General features: G+C 45.5%; 1 non-coding gene across 1 annotated transcript; it reads left to right on the forward strand.

Annotated features, from left to right (window-relative positions):
• The first annotated feature begins 460 nt into the window (after nucleotides 1-460).
• Nucleotides 461-564, forward strand: LOC127214981 (U6 spliceosomal RNA). Its single transcript, XR_007833914.1, has one exon. It is a non-coding gene; the product is annotated as a U6 spliceosomal RNA (small nuclear RNA).
• The last annotated feature ends 9327 nt before the right edge of the window (nucleotides 565-9891 follow it).

The raw sequence follows: 9891 nt of genomic DNA on the forward strand, positions 1-9891 counted from the left end.
GACCAGGCTGGTCCCAAACTCACAGAGATCTGTTGATAATTGGTTTTTTTACTCTTTTGGCTCTTTGCTCTTTGGGGAGGTTTGCCAGCCAGTTCCTAAATAAATACACTGAAACTTAATTTTACTTATGACCAGCCTTAGCTTGGCTTACTTCTAGCCAGCTTTTCTTAAATTATCCCATCTACCTTTTGCCTCTGGGCTTTTACTTCTTAACTCTGATGTAGGTTATATAGCTGGGTGCCTGGCCCTTGTTGTCCTCCTCTGCTTCTTCTTTTTATTGTTCCTCACTCTTTTCTTCCCAGATTTCTCCTTCCATTTATTCTCTTAACCCGCCAGCCCCGCCTATCCTTTCTCCTGCCTAGCTATTGACCATTCAGCTCTTTATTAGATCAATCAGGTGTTTTAGACAGGCAAAGTAACACAGCTTAACAGAGTCAAACAAATGCAACATAAAAGACTGTAACACATCTTTGTATCATTAAAACAAACATTCCAGTACAGAGAAGTTTAGCATGGCCCTTGTGCAAGGATGACATGCAAATTCATGAAGCATTCCATACTTTTGAATGTAAAAAAAAAAAAAAACAAAAAAAACAAAACATAATTTTAAAAGAAATACCAAAAAACCAACCAAACAAACAAACAAATGTCTCACAGCATAAACAAGTATAACACATCTTAAAATAATATTCCACAATAGAAATCTGCCTGCCTCTGCCTCCTAAGTGCTGGGATTAAAGGCATGTAGTGTTGCTGCCCAGTCCTTAACTGAACTTTTAACTTTATTGTTTTGTTCATAAGCAATTCAGCATCCATCTTAAATTAATAAGGATTTTCTTCTCTAACAACCTCAGCAGAGGCTACTATTTACTTAGTGACAACTGGTTAACTATACTAATTCAATGAACCATGGAGAAACTCTTTATACTTTTTATTTCATGAAATTTCAAAGCAAGACTTGGCATGGAAGGGCTGGTTTTGGTTCCCCCTGATACACAGGCATGAGTATCACTTCCATTGTCTGCACATCTGCTTTGCTTCTTAACTACTTTATCACTCAAAGAACTATTGTCAAGCTTCAGGTAAAGGTGTTCTGCCCAAATTCTGATCCCCAAAATCAACAAGAGGCCCATTCCAATGCAAAAGCAAAGCATCTTTTATTAATTAATGAGTTAAATGTTATTAACTTGGGCCCTTCTTCTGTCCAACACGGTGGATGGCTTGAGAAGGACCCGGAGAAACCAGGAGATGGGTAATATATTGGGATGTACAAGGGGAGTATCTAGGGGTTCACAACAGTCTCAAGACTGGGTGCACTTCTGGGCTTGGGCCACCTGCCCTGCGTTGATTGGTCAACTGATTGTTGTGGCCTATAGGCCTTCCCATGGTGGTTGCTATGCTCTGCACGGCGCTATTGTTGCCACTTTTGCCGTAAAACACCATAAAACAAGCCCAGAGCCCAACAGCTAACTTCTGATTGGCTCCTTGTCACATGCCCTAGTGACTGGGCGGGGCAGATAAGATCAGACACATGCTGAATCAGAGGTCTACATCTTGCTTGGTCTTTTCTGCAGCCTGTCATGACTGCTAAAGCAGGGGCTGGGCGAGGCTCTGGTCCCTTCGAAGGTAGTGCCTTAAAAATAGACCCTGTTCAGAGCTGGAGAGATGGTTTAGTAGTTAAGAGCTCCAGGTACTCTTCCAGAGCACCACATGGCAGCTCACAACTGTGTGTAACTCCAGTTCCAGGGGATCTAACACCCTCACACAGACACACACATACAAGGTCAAACACCAATCCACATAAAATACTTTTAAAAATGGACCCTGTTCTGTAGAAGCAGTTTAGAAAATCCAGTGTCTATGTATGTGTGTGGAACTGACAAGAACTGATCGTCACACACAGTGATCACAGCGAAGGGTTTTACTTTTTTATTTTTTTATTTTTCTGGATACTCTTCACCTTGGCGATCAGTCTCACACTTCATCTACACATCTAGACTCGGGAGAACTCAGAGCAGGGAAGATTTACCTTAGTAAATAAAAGCAGGGCTCCAACAGCTGGAGAGATGGCTCAGGGAGTAAAGGTGTTTGACCATGCAAGCCTCTGGATCTGAGTTCAATCCCTGGAACTGGCACAGGAGGAGGTGATGACTGACTCCACATGGCTCCATAAACTTGTCCACTGATCTACATACTCTCTCTCTCTCTAAAATGATAATATAGTTGTTTGGTTTTTTAAGTGGGAGGTCATGCTCACAGCTTGCAGAGGGCCTTTGTCTCAAGGAGAGGCTAATAACCCCAGTCCAAGTCACTAAGATCCCATATAGACTTCAGGCCACCACTGGTGGCTTGGTCTTCTGACCCAGATCATCTGCCACTTGACAGTCACAAGGTACTGTGGACTTTCCCTTCACTGACTCCTGTTGTTTCTTGCTATCGACTTCTTCCGGTTCTCTTCACTTTATGCAAAAGTGTGCCAGGGGTTAGGTCACTTATACAAAGGAGCCGCCAGGAGCTGAAGTTGTGGGTGAGGGCTATGCCTAACAAGATCTACACAGGCTGATAAGCAGGCCAGCACTACACCCAGCGCTTGCTAAGACAGGCGCAGTTCCTCATGCTTTGCCTTCTCCACTACAAATATGTTTGGGTGTCTTCGTGGTTTATCCCTCTGCCCACTTTGCTCTTCTCAGGTCTCTTCAATGTACTCGGGCCTCCCTGAGTATCTGGCATCAGCAAACAGCCCATTGCCACTGCTGAGCCCTTAATTCTGCTTTGTCTGTCTCTATCCATCTTATCACACGTTTATTATCAGTTGACCCTGCCATACCCCACCCACCCAACACACCCAGAGTGGGATTCAAACACAAGAATTCTTGTGAAGCATGGAAGGTCTCCTGCAGAACAAACAAGATCACTAATCACAGAACACCCCTTTGGAGAGAAGGGGCACTTTAGTGAATTCATAGGGAGATGCAGATATGCCATCCAGAGCCAGCGTTCACCCCGAAGCCCAGCTGTTCTGATAGCAATACCTTTTCTGAACCTCTGTCCCCTAAGAAGGCAGCAGAATGTGTGTTATTTGTTCCTGAACTTTGTCACTGCCCCGCAGGAATCTACATGACCCTTCCCAGCCGCTTGCCATTGACAAACGTTCAGGCACGTAGGCTTTCAGAAAAACCCATCCCTCTGGAGCTGCACCACAGAAAGGTGTTCCTTCAACAACACAAAGATTTATGACTTCTTTCCCCCACAGAAAAACCACAGGAATATTTCCTTCTTGACTACAGCAGTGAGTTCCAAGTTTCATTAAAGAACTGGCCAGATACTTCCTCCTCAGTGGCGTGGGAAGACTTTATGATAGAGAGTGTTTGAAACTTTACCTCTGCACACCTGCCTCATAACTTCACTCTCTTCCAACTGGTCTTCTGTTTCTCCAGGGTCAGGGCTTAGTGGCTGCCTCCTCAGACAGCTGGGGCTCTGAGTCCCCCTCTCCATTAATAATAGATGGTTCTTACTGAATTGCACCCCTGCCAGAAACCAGGCATGACAATTTACAAGTTGGCTTGAGTTTTTTGTGGTGGTGATGGTGGTTTTTAATTTCTATGTATTGTGCTGGGCTATGGTGGCACATGCCTTTAATCCCAGCATCCAGAAGGCAGAGGCTGGTGGATCTTTGTGAGTTCCAGGTCAGCCTGGTCTACAGAGCGAGTTCCAGGACAGCCAGGGCTATACAGAGAAACCCTATCTTGAAAAACAAACAAGAAATATGTACTGCATGCATATAGAATTCAGAGGACAACTTTGTAGAGTTGGCTCTTTCCTACTTTTATGTGGATTCTGGGCATGGAACTCATGTTATCAGGTTAGTGTGGCAATCCACCGAACCAAATGGCTGACCCTTGGCTCAAGCTTTTAACCACTATGTCTGTTGCCATGCATCAGCTCCCTCCAGTATATTTGCAGAAAGGGAGTTGGTTTTCCATTTGCTGAGCTAGTCCCTGCTAGCCTGATCTGCCTTCACTGGCTGCTAACCTGCACACATAGTTCCATGGACTCTGGCCTCTGACTCAGGGCAGCCACCTTCCCTATATGGTGCCTTAGGGCTGTAGTAGACAGAACAATGGTTCCTAGGAAGGCCTGTGAGTTGATTTCCTTACATGGACTTGAAGATATGATTAAATTGAAGACCTTGAAATGGAGAGGTTACCCTGGATTAGCCTGGGAAACACGGTTTAAAAGGGGGGGGGGTGTCCTTATGTGGCAAGGAGGAGAGCAGGAGAGTCAGAGTGAGGATGGCAGTGAGGCGGGAGGGGCTGAGGAATGCAGACTATTTGCCCCTGAATTCGAACCTCCCTAAGAGTTCTGCTCCTACTGGTGCCTCCATTCCAGGTTTTAAGACGCCCGAGATAAGGAAACGAATTGCAAATGTGTTTTCAGTCACAAGTTCGGTAACTTATACCTACAATAGGGAACTGATGGAAAAGTCCTGGAGGGAAGCCATGCTGTTCTAAGTACAGTGAACTTAGAACACAAGAGGCAAAACTTCAGGCCCCCACCTTCATGATGGTTTCAGCCAACCCTGCTCCCAGGGGGATAACCTATAAGACCCAGCTGGTGTTCACTAGCTCAGGCCTGGAATTCCTGGTTCCTGGGGAATGGCACACAAGGTTAGCTACCCCCAGGCTGAGCCACAGCAAACTTCAGGTCTCTATGCCCTTTTCTTTCCAAAGTTGTTCTGCTGCTATAAAGTCAAGAACCCTGTCTCCTCCTTTTTCCTCTTAGGTTCTTCTTAGAAGAGAGGGTGGGGGAAAAACAGCCTCAATGGAAATCTGTTAGTAATCTGCTTTTATTCAAGTTCTAGGAAGGAGCTCCCAAGCCCCAAGTGCATAGACCCACCCTCCCTTTTTTTAAATGCTGGAGATTGAACCCAGGATATCATGCATGCTAAGTCCACATTATACCACTGGACAAAAACTTCAGCCAAAATACCTCTTTCTTTTATTGCATTTATTTATTTGTTTATTTGCACATGTCTGTATTCAGATGAATACCACAGCCTGATGGTGGAAGTCAGAGGACAACCTATAGGGAGCTGTCTCTCTTCCACCATGTGTGTTGGGGATCCAACTCAGGTTGGCAACAAAGTAAATTTACCCAGGAGCCATCTGGACAGATAATCTTCTTTGTACTTTTTTGTTGCTGGTTTTCATTTTGGGTTTTGTTGTTTTAAAATTACATGTGTGTGTGTGGGGGGGTATGTGTTTATGGATGCCAGAATGTGTTTGGTAGCCTGACACTGGTGTTACAGGTAGTTGTGAGCCTCCTGACCTGAGGGTTGGGAACCAAACTCTAGTCCTCTATAAGAGCAGCAAGTGTTCTTAACCACTTAAACCAGGTCTCCAGCCCCTGTTTGGTTTTTGAGACAATGTTTTAAGCAGGCCAGATTACCTTTAAACTCAGCTATATACCTGAGGATGACTTTGAACTAGTGATCCTCCTACCTCTTGAGTGCTAGGATTAAAGGCTTGCCCTAGCATGCCTAGCTTTATTAGGTGCTGGGAATTGCCCCCAAGGGTGTTGTGTGAGATAGGCCAGCACTCTTTCAACCAAACTACCTCCTTAGCCTCTTATTTATTCTGTTTGTTTGTGGGTTTTGGACTTTGCTTTGTTTTTCTGTTGGTTGGTTTGTTTGTCTTGTTTTCGTCTTTCTGGCCTAGAACCTGCTATATGGAGAGGGTGGCCTTGATCCTTCTGACTCAGCTTCCTGAATTCTGGGATCATAGACATATACTACCAAAGTCAGGCAATACCTTTTTAAAACAAAACAAACAACACCACTTTATTTATTTGCCAGGAAATAGCACACTTGTGCCATGGCATGAATTCAGAGGTCGAAGGTCAGTCCCAGGGATAGAATTCCTAATCCAGAACAGGCACCTTGAGCTAATTACTTCAATTAAAACAACCTCCAACTCTGAGCACTAAAGAATTTCACAAGGAAGAATTGTTGGCTGTAAAGTCCAATTAAGCTTACCACCATTCACTACATAATGCTGGTTGCAGAGTAATTATTGTAATATAAATAATGATACTTTTTGTATGCATTTACTGGGTGCCAGGAACTTCACTGAATGTGTTGCTTTAGTTCATTGAAGCTTTACCCATGAGGTTGGGACTGTTATTATCCAAATTTTACAGATGAAGAGATTGAGGTGATGGGGGATTAAGGGAACTATTTGAAGATCATACTGTTATTAGGTGGTGAAGCCTGGGCTGTGACAGGGTTGCCTGACAGCCACACCCTCACCACCACTGCTCCACAGCTCCCAGCATTTGAGTGACAAAAGGCTTTCAAGTATAATGTGTTGGGTTTCCATTCCCATTTTAAAGGCTCATGACCAATTTGACAACTGTGGGAATTACAGATATCCCCCACCTCCACCACCACACACCTGAGACTAAGTTTCTCTGTAGCCTTGGCTACCCTGGATTTCACTCTATAGACCAGGCTGGCCCCAAACTCACAGGCTGTGTAAAGGCATGTGCAACCACCACCCAACTAACAGATTTTTTTTGTTTGTTTGTTTGTTTTAAGAACAAAAGAACTGAAGGCTGGGAAGCTGTGTGTGTGTGTGTGTGTGTGTGTGTTAGTTGCATCTAATTGATTGAGATGATAAATATAGAGATTTGTGGTTTATAGTCAAGAGCAGTGTAGAGACTGGTGGCAACATTTATTCTGCCATCCCATTTATAAGCCTTGTTAATAAATGAGAGTCTAAAATACTCTAACTAGACTCCCAGTAGAGACTACAAGCCAAGAATGCCTGGCTTACAAAATAACGGGGGTCAATTCTTCCCAAGTTACTATGCACAGAAGCAACACTTGGCAGAATCAGAAACAAAAGATTTGATCTTGTTCCTACCAGTGCGTCCAGAGAAGCCAAACAAAAGCATAGCTTGCTAGCTGTATCTACTGCAGAGACCTGGACCCTGCTGGGGGAGAATCCCACCCAGCTCTCTGCCCAGAAAACTCAGCCCCACGTACCCACGTGCAGAGTAGGATATTTCTACCCCTACTTATTTTATTTTGTGCAGTTCTATTTCTGCGGGAGAATTTCCACATAGAACCCAGCTGCTGCCCTGACACCATCTTCATTGAGTAATTCACGGTGATGTCACACCAGCCAGGCGCTAAGGGAAGCCCTGCTTTTATGGGTTGGCTCTTAATTTAGAATTTTTATTTTCTGACTTCCCTCCCCTTTTCTTCCCTCTCCCCCTGCCCCTCCCCACTGAACTGCACTGCTTTTGAGGCAAGATGCCTGAGTGGTGAAGTGTTGCTTGCTTTTGAGAAAAGGGATTCCTACCGGTTGAGAGGCAAATGGTTGAGTGAAGGCAAAATGTGTGCCTTTAATAGAACATCTTAATTGGATAGCTGGCTGAGGAGGATGTGTGGGCCTGCTGTGGGCTCAGTTGCTCCTGGTACAGGCCAGGGCTGACATGACAAGAGGAGCTGGGAACACTAGGTCTCATAGCCACTCCCTGGAGCCTGCAGAGCCACCCCTCTCCTCCCTGGCACCTGCGGAGCTACATCGGATCCACACGGCCACCTTTCTCCCTTACTTCTCAGCTGCGAGACAGCAAAGGCGAGTTTGGCAAAATTCCCTGTAAAAGTCTAATCCAAACATCATGTCCGCTGAGCTCAGCGGGGTGACTCATGCGCAGTGATGTGTGAGGCCAGCAAGTCGAGATTAAGATCTGGCCCGCCCGCCAGCCTACCCTGCACTTCCTTTGATCAGCTCTGATGGGTTTTAATTCTGCAGAAGTAACTTCCTGCCAGCAGCAAACAGCTTTCGGTGGAGGCTGGAGCCGCGTCTATACTGACCTACTTGTCAGAGGCCAAGCAGGCATGAGCTGATGGCACAGGGATGACATCCTGGCTCATATCCCGCCCAGAGCAGAAAGGAGAGCTTCTCTCGCTGAGGTGCCCAGGGTGACATCAGAAGCTTGTTCCTTGGCCAACACTAGCAAAGCCTTGAGTTTCGGCAGCCTGGGCTCGGAACCTACTGCTGGCATTGGTTAAAATCACTAGGTAATAAAGAAAACGCCACTCTCTAGGAGTTTTTTTTTTTTTTTTTTTTTTAAAAACTGGGACATCTCCAGTGTCTGGCACAAAATGAAGCTCTCTCTGGGTTCTTCAGAAAATACCATTTCACATCTGTTTTGCTCAAGATGGAACACATTCGGAGTATATTACTTTCTGGAATCATGCTTTCCCTGGCTTGGTCGGAATGTGCTTGCCTCTCCATTCTTCTAAATCCCCCAATTTAACACTGCCAAGCAGAACACCTGACATCGGGGTGTGGACTCCTCCCATCCCCATCCCTGCCTTCACTGGTTCATTTTCTCCTTCCTGTCTCCTCTCAGCCAGCAGAGCAGAGAGCCTATAACTCAGGCAGTGTGCTAGAACCTCTCAGGGCAGGGGTGTGGCTTTAAAAAAAAAAAAAATCCCCATGCTCAAACTCCACCCCAGAAGAATCTGGCATCCATATTGTCTCAAGCTGCCTTTGTGCAGTCAGAGGTGGGAATAGGGGAGATCTAAGGTCATGTGGTATCAGTTGTCCGCTGCTGAGGAATGATTCTTATCTCGTATTTCCTGCTTATCCCCTCCATTCTGTGTTTGGGGCTTCGGGGTAAATACTTTTAGCTCAGTAAGGTAAGATAGTGTCTGGATAGAACAACTTACATACCAGAAATGTGCTCCACTGGCTGGCGCATGTGTTTAAACACCAGATCCCCAGATGATGGCACTGTTCTGGGAAATTGTAGAACTTCTGTGATGTAGGGATTTACCAGTGGACTTAAGCCACCAGGGACAGGGCTTGAAGATTGTAGTCCGGTCCTACTTGTGGCCCTGTTCTCTGACCAGACAATATGAACAAGCCTACTGCAAGCTCTCCTTCCCCGCCGTGAAAGACGGATGCATCTGAAACCCTGAGCTGAAATGAACCCTTCTTCCCTTGTTTCTGCCTAGTATTGTCACAGCAATGAGGAGAGTGACTAGTATCTCTAGTGAAAAGTATTTACTGGTCAGGGTATCTAATTCAGTTGGCAGGGGCACACCCGCCATGGACAAAGCTCCGGGTCAGTTTTCTGTTACCCCTCCCCACCAATCACACACCCAAAGAATGAAGATAGCATTCATCAGCCATATACCACGGAGCATGCTTACAATCCAAGCACTTGGAGGTATAGGCAGGAGGATGGAGAGTTCAACGTCATCCTTAGCTGCCTTGAATTTGAGAACAGCCTATGCTATCTGGGGCCCTGTCTCAAAACAAAGGTCCATTTGTCTCATGGTTCTAGAGGCTGGGTAGTCTTAGATGAAGGATCAGGCCTCCCCTGCTCTGTTATGGCAGGGCAGAAGGTATCACATAGAGGAAGGGAGGGAGATTGAGAACTTTTTTTTTTTTTAAGACAGGGTTTCTCTGTGTAGCCCTGACTGTCCTAGAACTTATTCCATAGACCAGGCTGGCCTCAAACTCAGATAGGCCTGCCTCTGCATCTCGAGTGCTGGAGATTAAAAGTGTGTGCTACCTCCACTCAGGAACTCATTCCTTCAGTAAAATACTCCTAAGAAAGGAAGCCATCCCTACACTGAAATCATTCACTTAAACTCATTATCTCTGAAAGTCTTCTTCCCAACATTGCTGCACCAGGGAATAACTGACAGGACATATTAACACAGAACCAATCTGAAAGTTCTAGTTGTGGATGGACTGGGGGGGCATGTTAGAGAGGAGGTTCTTTGGTAGTTGATGGAATGGCAGATGTCATCTGTGTGGTCATGCATACACCCACACCCTTTAGGGCCATAGGGAGAAAACACATAGA

The sequence above is a fragment of the Phodopus roborovskii genome, unplaced genomic scaffold, assembly GCF_943737965.1.
Source record: "Phodopus roborovskii unplaced genomic scaffold, PHOROB, whole genome shotgun sequence".
NCBI lineage: Eukaryota > Metazoa > Chordata > Mammalia > Rodentia > Cricetidae > Phodopus > Phodopus roborovskii.